This window comes from Lissotriton helveticus, chromosome 11 (genome assembly GCF_964261635.1).
Source record: "Lissotriton helveticus chromosome 11, aLisHel1.1, whole genome shotgun sequence".
NCBI lineage: Eukaryota > Metazoa > Chordata > Amphibia > Caudata > Salamandridae > Lissotriton > Lissotriton helveticus.
In genome coordinates, this window is record NC_136072.1 from 161,001,581 (window position 1) to 161,015,546 (window position 13,966).

General features: G+C 56.2%; 1 protein-coding gene across 2 annotated transcripts in view; it reads right to left on the reverse strand.

Annotated features, from left to right (window-relative positions):
* PHC3 (polyhomeotic homolog 3) overlaps positions 1-13,662 on the reverse strand; it is a 627,291-nt gene extending 613,629 nt beyond the window's left edge. For both annotated transcript variants that reach the window (XM_078666127.1, XM_078666126.1), the window contains exon 1: positions 13,471-13,662. The gene's annotated coding sequence lies outside the window, so the exon portion shown is untranslated. The remainder of the gene's footprint in view (positions 1-13,470) is intronic.
* Between the last annotated feature and the right edge of the window lie 304 nt (positions 13,663-13,966).

The following is a 13,966-nucleotide window of genomic DNA, read 5'->3' on the forward strand; positions in this document are numbered from 1 at the left end:
AACACCTTCACTTCAAGATACTGGCCAGCCCCAGGGGGCGTGGCTAAGCACGCAATGGCGGAGGTCGCACTAGGGTAGAGCTCCGTGTTCAGCTTCCCTTCCCTGAGCCGATTCTCCGCCAAAATTCATCGCAGCCGCCCGAAACTGCGGGTGGGCCTCCCCGAGACACTTTCAGGCGTTCTGGCCGACTTTCTGTTGGAGGCTCCGACGCGGTCGGCACCGGCCTGTCCTACGGCCCTCCTGCGGGACCTGCTGCCTCCAGGCCGGCGGGGACATTAAGGGAGGACGCAGCTTGGGCCCACTCCACAGGCCCCGGCCGGTGATCCCCGCTCCAACAACTGGGGCCCCCTGGCCGACTGCCGCCGAGCGTAGAACGCCCTCTGTTGGCCCCCAACTCGACTCGCCCTGTTGCTGGGTGCCCGCGGGGGGCCCGGACCGAGGGTGAAGTGGACGCACAGCTCCCATGTCACAGCCACCACGCACCTGGCGCTCCGTGAGTGGCGCGGGCTGTCCTGGCCGCCTGGCGGTACGCCCGGAGCGGGCACGACAAGGAGGACACCACTGGCGGGACGCGGATGGGGTGGCGGACCCGGCTGGCGGGTCTCCCCCTGAGGATGCTGCATTGAAAACGGTGCCACCCGGTGAGTCCCTCCCGCGCCTACCTGTATAGCGGGACCCACGCGGAGACGCCGCCAGGGACCTGCATTGCGCACCCGCTGCTTGAGAAGAAGCTGCCCGGCCCTTCCTCTGGACTGCCACACCGCATGCTGCGGCGGCCGGGCCGCCTCCCTGTGACGGAGGCCCACAACAGCACGCTTCGCGCTGGACCTGCCCGCGGGTGCCTTGCGGGGACAGCGGCTGCCTGAAAGACAGGGGGGACGCGTGGGGGCTGTGGCCTGGGCCTGGACTTGGCAGCCGGACCTGTATTACCCACCCACCAATTGAACTCGGGCCCTGTGGACCCGCGCGCCGCCCTGGCCCCCTGGTCCCCTGCCGCGCCTGAGACAGTGCGGTGAAGCTACGTTGGGAGGAGGCGACGGCCTCGGCCGGAGGAGCGGCTGCTGGCTGACGGACCCCCCGCTTGGCGGTGGAGTGATCCCGGGGGTGCTGCTGGAGTGACCCAGGTGGGGGAGCTGCTGGCCGGGCGTCCCTGCACATGTCCGGAGGTGTGCGGACCCGCACCGGGACTGGAGGTGCCCCGCCGAAGGGTAAGACGGACAAACTGCTTAACAAAATGGCCGCCGACCAAGTGACTGCGAGGCTGGACAGCGTGTTAGCAGCCATGGAGCGCATGGAACAGTCGCTCCAACAGACCAGAACTTCCCTGGAGTCCAAGATTGACAGTGTCGCCGTGGACCTGACCCACCTGCGAGATGACCACCGGAAACTGTCCGATCGGACCAAGACTCTGGAGGGCGCGGTGAAGGAGATCGAACCCAAAGTCACCCAGACGGACAAGCAGGTGCAAGATCTCCTGAACAGGGTGGAATTCCTGGAGGATCGGGCCGAGGATGCGGAAGGGAGGGCGAGACGCAACAACGTCAGGCTCGTGGGGGTCCCGGAAAAATGGGAAGGGAACCATCCTGCCCAGCATGTTGAAGACTGGCTCAGGAGCCTGTTACCCGAAGGCAGGCTATCGCCCTACTTTGTAGTGGAGCGGGCACACCGAGTGCCGACGAGGCCTCACACCACCGGCACTAATCCACGGCCGCTGCTCTTCAGGATACTAAATTATAGGGACCGAGACACGGTGCTGCGAGAAGCTAGACGCCTCGGCGAAATTCGAATTGACAATGCAACAATAATGTTCTTCCCGGACTATACTGTTCAAGTGCAACGTCAGAGACACAACTTCATGGAGGTGAAACGTCGGCTCCGCACCGCAGGCCTTAAATATTCCTTGCTCTTCCCTGCAAAACTGAGGGTGGTGGCAGGTGACAAGACCCACTTCTTTAGCACCCCCGAGGAGGTCAGTGAGTGGCTGGACGAGGGCACGGACACGGCGCCTAGAAAGACACAGGGCGATGCCACGCGGGTCGCGGCGCGGCCGCAGAAACAGAGTACAGCAAACCCAACGCCCGGAGCCGGCGGCACGGCATTCTCCCCCGATGGACCAAATGCTTCAGGAACAACAAGATGCACTCCGGAGAGTCTCCCAGTTGAGTACTTCGCCGTCCCAGGAAACAGCCTTGGGGGACGGCCAACGGACAGCTCCTAGCGATGATGATGAAGCTATTTATGGGATTCCGAACTCTCAGATATCGGTGGACCTACCGGACATCACTCCGCAAACTGCAGATCTGTTTCATTGACTCTGTGCAAGTCATCTGTGAGGCACCCGCCGAGGCGGGGGGGATGGCGGCAGGAGCCGACTGGACGCTGAGGCGCGGCTGGTGCCCGATGCTGCAGGGGAAACCTTCTCCCCCCCCCTGCCTGCCAACTGGACAGTGGACACCCAGAACAGTGAGTACTGCCCCAACGGTGCGGATGGAAGCAGGGTGTGGTAGTGGCGGGGTTGTCTTTTGGCCCGTGCCCCTCCTATACCGCCCCTGACTGTAGGCCACGGTCAATGGGGTGTCCTTCTTGCCTGGGTCCCGAGAAACACACTGCACCTCCTTATACCCTTCCCCTGCCATGGCGGGCTGGTGCGGGGCCCCCCGAGGGACGAATGGCGCCACATTCCGGAACACTGCCATCGGCTGCCTGTTACCTATCTCATATGGCTCAGGGAGGGATCTAGACCTCCCTCCTTGACTGATCACCTGGACTGCCAGAACTGTGCTTAGCGCGCGATACCCCCTGGACTTGAAAGGTTGTCCCTCTCGATCGAGAGTATGGACGGTGGCCCGTTTGGCCACTGCCCTTTTGGTATTTTAGTGGGGTTTACCCACAGTTGGTTATTGTTGTTCTTTGTTTTTCGCCTCCTTAATGTCTTCCTAAACGTTGCGGAGTGTGCTGGGGGGGGTGATTGTGGGGGAGCTGGGAAAGGGGATGCAATGGACCTCCGTTGGGCTGCTGCTCGTGGCTATGGTCGGGGGGGAGTTCACACTGCTAGAATTGCTGCGATAACAATATGCACCTGGAACATTAGAGGCATGCACACACCAGCGCGTCGTTATCAAATATATTCCTACTTGAAAAGGCAATGGGTGCACATTGCGCTCCTACAGGAAACGCACTTGAACGGGGCGGAGGTGGCCGCACTGCGCCGCAGATGGAGGGGGCAACTGTATGCCACGGGATATTCCTCGTTTGCCCGTGGGACGCTACTGTGGGTGAAACCGGGCACTCCCTTCCAAATGACAGATGTCCTCACAGACCCGGACGGGAGGTACGTGTTGGTGAAAGGCCGCTTGGATGGGCAGCCAGTAGTTCTGGCGTCCGTTTACTTTCCAAACCCGGACCAGGGAGGCTTTTTAGCGAGCATTTCGGGGAGGCTAGCACCCTGGCATGGTGTCCCCTGGATACTGGGGGGGGATTACAATACAGTGCTGGATCCCATTCTAGACCGCTCGGCCCCACCCAGGCCGGATGCAGCATCTCTAGGAGCCACGAGGGCACTCACGCAGTGGGCGGCACAGTGGGATTTAAAGGATGCATGGCGCGCTCACAACCCTAATACCAAAACATACTCTTATTATTCAGGGGCGCACGCGCTGCATGTTCGACTCGACAGGTACATGGTAACATCAGAACTGCTGCCACACATCACAGACTCTCAATACCTTGGCCGAACGCACTCGGACCATAATCCACACACGCTGCAGCTGGCTTGGGAGCGCCCACATCCGCCCATCCCCACATGGCGTTTCCAACCTGCCCTACTACTGGACGCCCCCTTTCGGAACTCCCTACAAGCTTGCGTAGCACAATACTTCGTAGACAACTCCGGTACGGCGTCCTCCCCACAGGTCGAATGGGACGCTTTCAAGGTGGTGGTACGGGGACACTGTCTGGGCACGCAGGGGAACATGCAGAAAACACTAGAAGCCGACCTGCGCAGGGTAGAGGCGGACCTGCTCCGTCTGGAGCAGGAAGCGGTGGCAGGAACGGGCGACCAATTAAACGTGGCCCGAGCGGAACACACGACATTACTGGAACGACTAAGACACATTAATTATGCGGCTCACTCGGCGCGCGTACACCAACACAGTGACAAGCCTGGGAGGCTGCTGGCCTGGCTAGTCAGGCAAGAGAACCGCACGGAGCCGGTGTCCGCCATCCGCACGGCTGAGGGAGAGGTGGTGTACACACAGAGTAAGATACACCAAGCCTTTGTGCGTCACTACCAGGCCCTATACAAGTCACAGCTGATGGTCTCATCGGCGTACATAACCGATTACCTCGCAAATATACAACTGCCCTCCCTCACGGACGCACAGCAGGGGGGCCTAGGGGCACCGTTCATTCAGGAGGAAATGCGCGAGGCCATCTTCGCCCTCTCCAATGGCAAATCCCCTGGCCCGGATGGCTTACCTGCCGAATTTTTCAAGGCATGTTCAGACATTCTGATTCCGGAGCTGCTCAAGGTTTATAACGCCGCAATCGAGGACTCAGCGCTCCCGGGCACGCTTAATGAAGCTAACCTGGTCTCACTTTTGAAACCCGGCAGGGAAGAAACGTGCTTGGGGTCCTACAGACCGCTAGCCATGTTGAACACTGACTATAAAATTTTCACCTCCTTACTGGCCCGACGCTTAACCTTAGAGGTCTCCAGTCTAGTCCACGATGATCAGAATGGCTTTATGCCGGCAAGGAGCACCTCCCGTAACATACGCCGACTCTTCCGAGTTCAGGAGGCCGCCGCGTTGCATTGGCCGAGGTCGAGGTGCCTAGTCTTGGACCTTGAGAAGGCCTTTGACTCCGTAGAGTGGCCCTATCTGGGGGCGGTGCTGGCCAGATTTGGCGTGGGTGATGCCTACACGGATATGGTCGGATTACTTTACCAACGGCCCAGTGTGCGTGTGCGGACGGGTGGGCTGCTCTCGGAGGAGGTGCGGGTGCGTAGAGGCACCCGACAGGGCTGCCCCCTGTCACCCCTACTCTTCTCTCTGGCCATTGAGCCCCTGGCGGCGCTACTGCGGGACAGGGGAGCAGGATGGGGGATCCCGCTGGCTGACGGGGTACATATCGTTTCGCTCTATGCGGACGACCTCTTGCTGTATGTACGGGACCTTACCACGGTACCGGACGAACTGTCGATATTTTCCGGACATTCGAAGAAGTATCGGGCCTTAAGGTCAACTGGGCAAAGTCCGGAGTGTATTCGTTCAGCCAGGACCTGCGGGAGTGCGATGTGCACCTCGGAGGTGCTCGACTCACATGGTATCCTACCACCTTTAAGTACCTCGGGATGTACATCTACAGGGACACGCAAACAATACTAGAGGGCAACCTGGTGCGCGCTATCTCCTCGTTGCGAGCCCAGATGGCCTTCTGGAAGACTCTGCCACTGAACGTGCCCAGCAGGATTGCACTATCCAAAATGATAGCTTTGCCTAGGCTGCTATATCACTTCGCAAACCTCCCACTGTATGTCCCCACAAAGATCTTCCGCGACCTGGAATCAATGATCCGTAGCCTGATCTGGAACACCGGGCGCCCCCGCGTAGCCCTGGCGAAACTGTACTCCCCGACTGCTGAAGGAGGGCTGGCAGTTCCTAACATGGAGCTATACTACCTAGCCGCGCAGTTGCAATGGGTGACTTACTGGCTTAGCGGCTCGCACCTGGACGACACGGCCCCTGCTGCCTACCAATGCACCCACACGCAGGTGTGTGCCTTGTTTCACCCCCTGACCAAGGGACCCCGCCCTCTACCCCTGCACGTGGCTGTGGCCCGTAAATGCTTCATCCGTAGCCTAAAATTGACCCAGGGAGTCAGACCATATGCCCCTGCGCTCCCCCTGCTGGGCACCCCCCGGAGGGGTGGAATGGTGACGCCACGCATCCTGGAGAGCTGGACTGAGGTTGGGGTGGAGACCATGGGCGACCTCTACGCGGATGGTGCCATACTCCCATTTGCGGAACTGTCGGAGGGCACGGGCCTGCCAGCGGGGCAATTCCTGCTTCACGCGTCTATACTACGGACATACCCGGAGTCCTGGGGAGATGTTCATGTAGAGCCGCCGATACACCACCTAATGCAATACCTACACGTCATGGGCACCGGCTCTCACATCATTCACTGGCTGGCGCGGGCCCTCCTGATGCACACGCAAAGGTCTACACAACCGATTCGGGATAAATGGGCGGCCCACCGAGGGAGGGATTGGACTGATAAGGAGTGGACCCAGGTACTGGCTGGCCCCGTGAATATCCCACGCAACTCCGGCTTCCGGACGATTCAGTTCTACATACTGCACCAGGCATATTTATCACCGGACAGAATCAACAGGTACTTCATGGTCAACACTGCCACCTGTCCCAGATGCGACCTGCTAGGCGCGGACATCCTACACATGCTCTGGCACTGCCCCTCCCTAGCCGCATACTGGGGGGAGGTGACATCTCTCCTGACACATAGCACAGGCCCGGGGCTGCCACACACAAGGGAGGCTTGCATTCTCGGGCTATACAAAAGAACCAAACTCAATAAGACACAAGCTAGGTTCTGGGACCTAGGCCTTATCACGGCCAAGCGGCTGCTCACCAAACACTGGCAACAAAGAGACCCGCCAATCCCCAAATACTGGTTTGCGTCCTTTACCAACTGGGCTAGAGCAGAAAGCACGGCACTGCACCGGGAGGAGATAGCGGGCTTACGGCAGTTCCCAATAGCGCAGCTCTGGGACGACATCCTGGGTTCCCTCCAGGGGGAGGGCACGGCCAGAGGGCTCGCTCAGAGACCGCCACAATTGGGATAGCACTGTTGGGGTATCCGTGGCGAAGACAAGGACGCGGGTTGTCCCCCCCCCCAGACGCCCCGGGTAGCGGCTGCACCACGCAGCCGACGAGCTGGCTGTGGACCTGGACGACCGCCCACGCGGGGGACCACTACTCCATGACATATTGACATATCCTCCAAGACCCTCTCTCGTAACATCGCACCCACAAGCACACTCTCCCCTACCGCTCCCCCTCCCACACCCACACCTATGTTCATCGTTTCGGACTCTTGTCTCCCAGATATAGCCCTGTCTTCCTCACACGCCACATCCGGAAGACTCACCTGGCTCCCTGTCCAGCCACGGGACTGGACGCAGGTGGAGTCTCCCCTATATGCAACATGGCTATAACATTTACCCGTCTGGCACATCACACACTTCGCTGACAGCCCGTGGGGCCCTACCGCTCTACGTGGCTGTTGTACATCACGGCGATGACAGACTGAACACGTGCACTACTAACCCCTATCCCATTGCAACACCTCCATGGTCTGATGTTACAACCCATGGGTTTCAATGTTGTAGATACCGGAGAGATGCGCGATGGAGCAGCCAAAGATTGGGACACAACGATGAGATTTATTTTGTTTGCAGAGTTAATATGTTTACTTATAAAAAAAGATATAACAAGACGTCATTTGACAGCATAACTGAATATTGAGCACATGTGGCATGGCAGTTGTACTTAAAAGCTCACACACTGACGATACGATCGAAGGAAGTGAACATCCTCCTCCATGCTCCTTTATTCTCTCGTAACACCGTAATGATGCAGCCGGCCCACGGGGTTGTAGGCTTTGCTATATGTACTGCTCTCTTGACTACTAATAAACGTCTTAAAAAAAAAAAAAAAAAAAAGATACTGGCCAGCCCCACCGCCGCCCTCCGAGGAACCCTCATCTATCAACCCCCTGGACCCCGCGGACCCTTCGCCAACTCCATCACGGACATTACCTCCCCGCAGGCCATCGCATCCACCAACTACACCCTGCTGGGAGACCTCAACTTCCACCTCGACAATCAACTGGACCCCAACACCACATGCCTCCTGGACAAGCTCCACAACATTGGACTCTGCCAGATCGTGACCGAGCCCACGCACTCAGCAGGACACACCCTTGACCCCCTCTTCACTACAGAAAACTCCATCACCTTCAGCCACACCACCAAACTCCCATGGACCGACCATCGTTGCGTCCACTTCACCTTCAGAACACCCACCATCCACAGACACCAGCACCTGCTTCCATAAAGAAACTGGACCAAAATCACCGACAACCAGCTCACCTCCTCACTCAACAACTCCACCCCAACCATCGCGGAAAACGACGACCACAACACCGCAGCCCGAACCCTGCATAGATGGATCTCGGACAGCACCAACACCATAGCCCCCCTCAAGAAAAACAACAATACCCGTGCCAAGAAAGCCAGATGGTTTACCACCGAACTTCGAGAGTCCAAGCGCACATGCCGCCGCCTCGAAAAGGCCTGGAGAAACACCAAATCCACAGAAGCCCACAACAACTTCAGAGCCGCCACCAACGCCCACCATCAACTCATCAGAGAAACGAGGAAAAAAGCGATTGAAGACAGAATCTCCACCCACGCACACAACAGCAAGGAACTCTTCAGCATCATCAAGGAGTTCGCCCAACCCACCAGCGAGTCTACCGACATCCCTCCCTCACAAGACCTCTGCGATAAACTCAGCACCTTTTTCCACCACAAAATCAAGAGCATCTACGACAACTTCGACGAAGACAACCAACACACTGAACCCTCACCAACCACCCCCGACAGCCGGAAACCAGCGATTGATGACTGGACAGCCCTCACCATCGAAGACACACTGAAGACAATGAAGTCAATCCACTCAGGGGCCCCCACGGACCCCTGCCCCCACCACATCTTCAACAGAGCCGCCGACACCATCGCACCCATGCTCCGCCACACCATAAACTGCTCCCTGGCGACCGCCTCGTTCCCGGACGACTGGAAACACGCCGAGGTCAACCCCCTCCTAAAGAAACCCTCAGCGGACCCCACCGACCTCAAAAACTACAGACCCATCTCCCTGCTCCCTTTCCCAGCGAAAGTCATCGAGAAAGCCATCAACAGCCAACTCGCCACATTCATTGAAGAACACAACATCCTCGACTCCTCCCAATCCGGCTTCAGAAAAAACCACAGTACGGAAACCGCCCTCCTCGCCGCAACAGATGACATCCGCACCCTACTGGACAAAGGAGAAACAGTAGCCCTCATCCTCCTAGACCTATCAGCGGCGTTCGACACAGTCTCCCACCGCACCCTAATACGCAGACTATACGACGCAGGAATCCAGGACAAGGCCCTCGACTGGATCTGCTCCTTCCTCTCCGGCAGGACGCAACGGGTCAGACTCCCCCCTTTCCTCTGAGACCCCACACCTACCACCTGCGGAGTCCCCCAGGGCTCCTCCCTCAGCCCGACGCTCTTCAACGTCTACATGGCTCCACTTGCCCCCATCGTCAGAACCTACGGACTCAACATCTTGTCATACGCAGACGACACCCAGCTCATCCTCTCCCTATCCAACGAGCCCAACACCGCCAGACGCAACTTTCGAGAAGGCATGGAAGCCGTCGCCAAATGGATGAAAAACAGCTGCCTACAACTAAACACCAACAAAACAGAAGTACTCATCATGGGCCCAAACCCCGACGCCTGGAGCGACACCTGGTGGCCCACTGCCTTCAGAAACCCGCCAACCCCCACAGACCACGCACGCAACCTGGGAATCATCCTGGACTCCGAGCTCAAAATGGACCGCCAGATCAACTCTGTCTCATCTTCCTGCTTCCACACCCTCCGCCTCCTTCGTAAGACCTTCAAATGGATCCCCCTCGAACACCGAAAGACAGTCACTCACGCCCTGGTCACCAGCAGACTCGACTACGGCAACGCACTCTACGCCGGAATAAACAAAAACATCATCCGCAAGCTACAGAACATCCCGAACGCCGCCGCAAGACTGGTCCTTAACATGCCAAAACACTGCCACATCTCCCAGCACCTGCGCACACTCCACTGGCTCCCCGTCGAGGCGAGAATCACCTTTAAGAAGCTCACCCACGCACACAAGGCTCTCCACGGCACCGGACCAGCATACCTGAACAGCCGGCTCAAATTCAACGCACCCCAAAGGACCCTACGATCAGCCCAGCTCTCCTACGCCGTGGTCCCCCGCACCAGAAAGACCAGATCGGGAGGCCGCTCCTTCTCCTTCCTCGCGGCCAAAGCATGGAACGCCCTTCCGCTCCACCTCAGACAGACAACATCGCTCCCCATCTTCGCAAGAAACCTCAAAACCTGGCTCTTCGACAGACCCCCTCCTTGATGGAATGGAACCTGCACCCCCCCCCCCCACCCCTAGCGCCTTGAGACCCTTACGGGTGAGTAGTCGCGCTTTAACAAACTCCTGATTGAGTGAAATAAAGAAGTGTATACCGAGCTCCATATGTGGTGTAATTCATGTGCATGCTATCAGGCTGGGGAGGACGCAACAGAAAGCACAATGCGATGTACCTGAAATCAGCAGCTGAGGAAGGACCTTGAATAAGGAACGATACCCTGGAAATTACAAAGCTCTATGTTTGTGAATGCGAGCATTTAATATATTCCAAATTGTGATAGCAGTATGTGGCTGTAGTTGTACTTGTGCCAAGTGGCTATAATGCCTCACTGCTTTCGTTCATTAGTTTGTCCTCCTTCCTACCTTCCCACTCCTTTTTGCATGTTTCCTTCTTTTTTTTTCCTTGTTAATTCTATTTGCTGGTCTTAAATCTCAACCACCAAGCGTGGACCTTGCTTAACCACAGTAATGGAGAATATCAAGTGTCTTCCTCTGTCATTCTAAATCTGTTCTTATATTTCTGTTCTTATATTTCTACAAACCCAAAAAAAGGTCTGCCATCCAGGCACGGTGCGTCCATTGGGGCGTAGGGGCGAAGCCCCACTAAGCCCCATGGACCCACCACGTCGTCACTAGAAGCCAAACACAATTATTTTAAAAAATCGCGCTATCTGCCGGCCGGGAAACCGGGAGACACCCGACCTTCCCGGAGTGCGCAGGGGGGGGGGGGAAGGATCGGGCTGCTGCAGCTGCGCAAGTGTATTTTTGGGCACAAACATGCCCGCGCATGCGCAGATCGTTTTCTTGTGAATTCCCCCTTAGAGAGGGGACCAGGGGGCGGGCCGCAGCCCCCGGGGTTACACAGGGCGACTGGGCGAGGAGTCATGGTGCCCCCCCAGCCAATCCTGGCGCAGGATTGGCTGGTCACTACATAGCCCGTTTACATATCCCCTGACTGATAGCACGGCCGACTTTGGTGCTGGGAAACCAGGTTCGAGCCTCTTATCGAACCATAAAAATGTATACATGACTTACTTTGGTGTTAAATAAATAGATATTTTAAAAAACAAATAAAAATGATGTTCCGACTAAGGTGTGAAATTGGTGTTGAATAAATACATGTTTTTAAAAACAATTAATATTAATCATGTATCATTGGTGCTGGAGTACAAGGTTCGAGACTGGTATTAAACACCGACAAGCTGTGTGCTAAGTTATATGGTCATAAAAATACATGAATGATGGATGCAGGATGGGTGGATGCATGAATGGATGCAGGATGAATGATGGGTGAATGGATGGGTGGATGCATGAATGAATGATGGATGCAGGATGGATGCAGGATGGGTGGATGGGTAGATGAATGAATGATGGATGCAGGATGGATGCAGGGTGGATGGATGGGTGCATGAATGAATGATGGATGCAGGATGGGTGGATGGATGGATGGATGATGGATGAATGATGGGTGGATGAATGGATGGGTGGATGCATGAATGAATGATGGATGCAGGATGGGTGGATGAATGATGGATGCAGGATGGATGCAGGGTGGATGGATGCGTGCATGAATGATGGATGGATGGGTGGATGCAGGAATGGATGCAGGATGGATGATGGATGGGTGGATGGATGGATGGATGCATGAATGAATGAATGATGGATGCTGGATGGGTGGATGGATGGGTGGATGAATGAATGATGGATGCAGGATGGATGGGTGGATGGATGGGTGCATGAATGAATGATGGATGCAGGATGAATGATGGGTGGATGAATGGATGGGTGGATGCATGAATGAATGATGGATGCAGGATGGGTGGATGAATGAATGATGGATGCAGGATGGATGCAGGGTGGATGGATGGGTGCTTTAATAAATGATGGATGCAGGATGGATGGATGGATGGATGGGTGGATGCATGAATGGATGCAGGAATGGATGCAGGAATGGATGATGGATGGGTGGATGGATGGGTGGGTGGGTGGATGGATGCATGAATGAATGATGGATGGGTGGGTGGATGGATGGGTGGATGAATGAATGATGGATGCAGGGTGGATGGATGGATGGATGGGTGCATGAATGAATGATGGATGCAGGATGGGTGGATGGATGGGTGGACACATGAATGGATGCAGGAATGGATGCAGGATGGATGATGGATGGGTGGATGGATGGGTGGATGGATGCATGAATGAATGATGGATGGATGGATAGATGCAGGGTGGATGGATGGGTGGATGCATGAATGAATGATGGATGCAGGATGAATGCAGAATTGGTGGATGGATGGGTGGGTGGGTGGGTGGATGGATGGGTGGGTGGGTGGGTGGGTGGATGGATGGATGCAAGGTGGTTCGGGCTCGCTCGCTGCGCTCGCTCGCTACGCTCGCTGCAATATGCAAATTAGTTTTCGCCCCACCACTTTCAAATGTCACCAGCCGCCCCTGCTGCCATCAATAACACGCAACAGTAAGAACGAGATCTTAAAGTCAACGGCAAATATAGTGGGAAATATTATTTACATTTGACAAAGAAAATAGGTGACCTGTAACCTTCCTAAGCGCGACTTTTCCAATTGCTCCTCTTTGAGAACAACCCATTCCCCAAATGTGTCTATCATCGGAGAATATCACCTCTGTTTCAGATTTAAAATGGGGCACTTGTGTGTATTTTTTTAGGATCAGCCCCTTACACACCTCTTTGGTCCGTCACATTTTCAACGGAGGGTTAAAACCCAATATTGGCCTCTTTACTACTTCCACTCATAATTCACAGTACCCCATGCAATGCAACATGGAATTAATAGCATATCCCTAATTTGGATAAGAGAGCGTGCATGCTTCTTTCGCCATTTGATGGACACTTCCTAATTACTTTAATGCGATGTTCACCAACCTAAGCACAAAAATGCTGGTCATCTCGTCGGACTGAAATTATTCAGTAAAGCAATCTTGGGAAACGAGCCCAATCCCTTTAAAAACGTCGATCACAGCTGATTGCTCGAGCTGTCAGATCCACCCTGTAAAGTTTCAGCCGCTGGCAGCTCTCCATCCCCAGGTGCTGAGCGGCTGCGAGGTTCCCAGAGCCCCTCGGCCCCAGCCCTGACATCCCCGGGTACCCCCTCCCCCTGACCCGGCCACCCACCCGCACAGCTGGGCCAGCCAGCGGCGGCTCTTTTACCTGGCATGAACGCCGCTGGCCGTGTGTCCTCTTCCCCGCAGCCGCCTCCTCAGCTTCCCAGCGCCGTGGCGCAGACACTATTGCAGGCCACACCCCCTCCGCCAACCGCCGTCTGGTACCCGGCGCTGTCTCGCGGCTGCAGCCCAGTCAGCCCGTCTCGACTTCCGCCATCTTCTCTGCCCGCGAGAAGGAGGGCCGTGCGCATGCGCGGCAGAGAGTACCTGCCGGCCAGGGTCAACGCAGCAGGGCCTGGCTGCGTCAGGGGGCCCAGGTGGCGGCTGCCTTCCCGGGCACCTGGTAGGGCATATAAGGAGGCCCAGGCCACGTTTACCAACTGGAAAATCTCACTTAAAACAACAAAACGCAGCAGCCCCCAACAGAAGGAGCGCGGTGCTCAAGCACCCCCAATACCGTTAATTATTGAGTTTAGAATGCTTTATTGAGGTTATAGTCAATGTAAAACATCAATACAGATTCTGATAATGACAAGGCATTG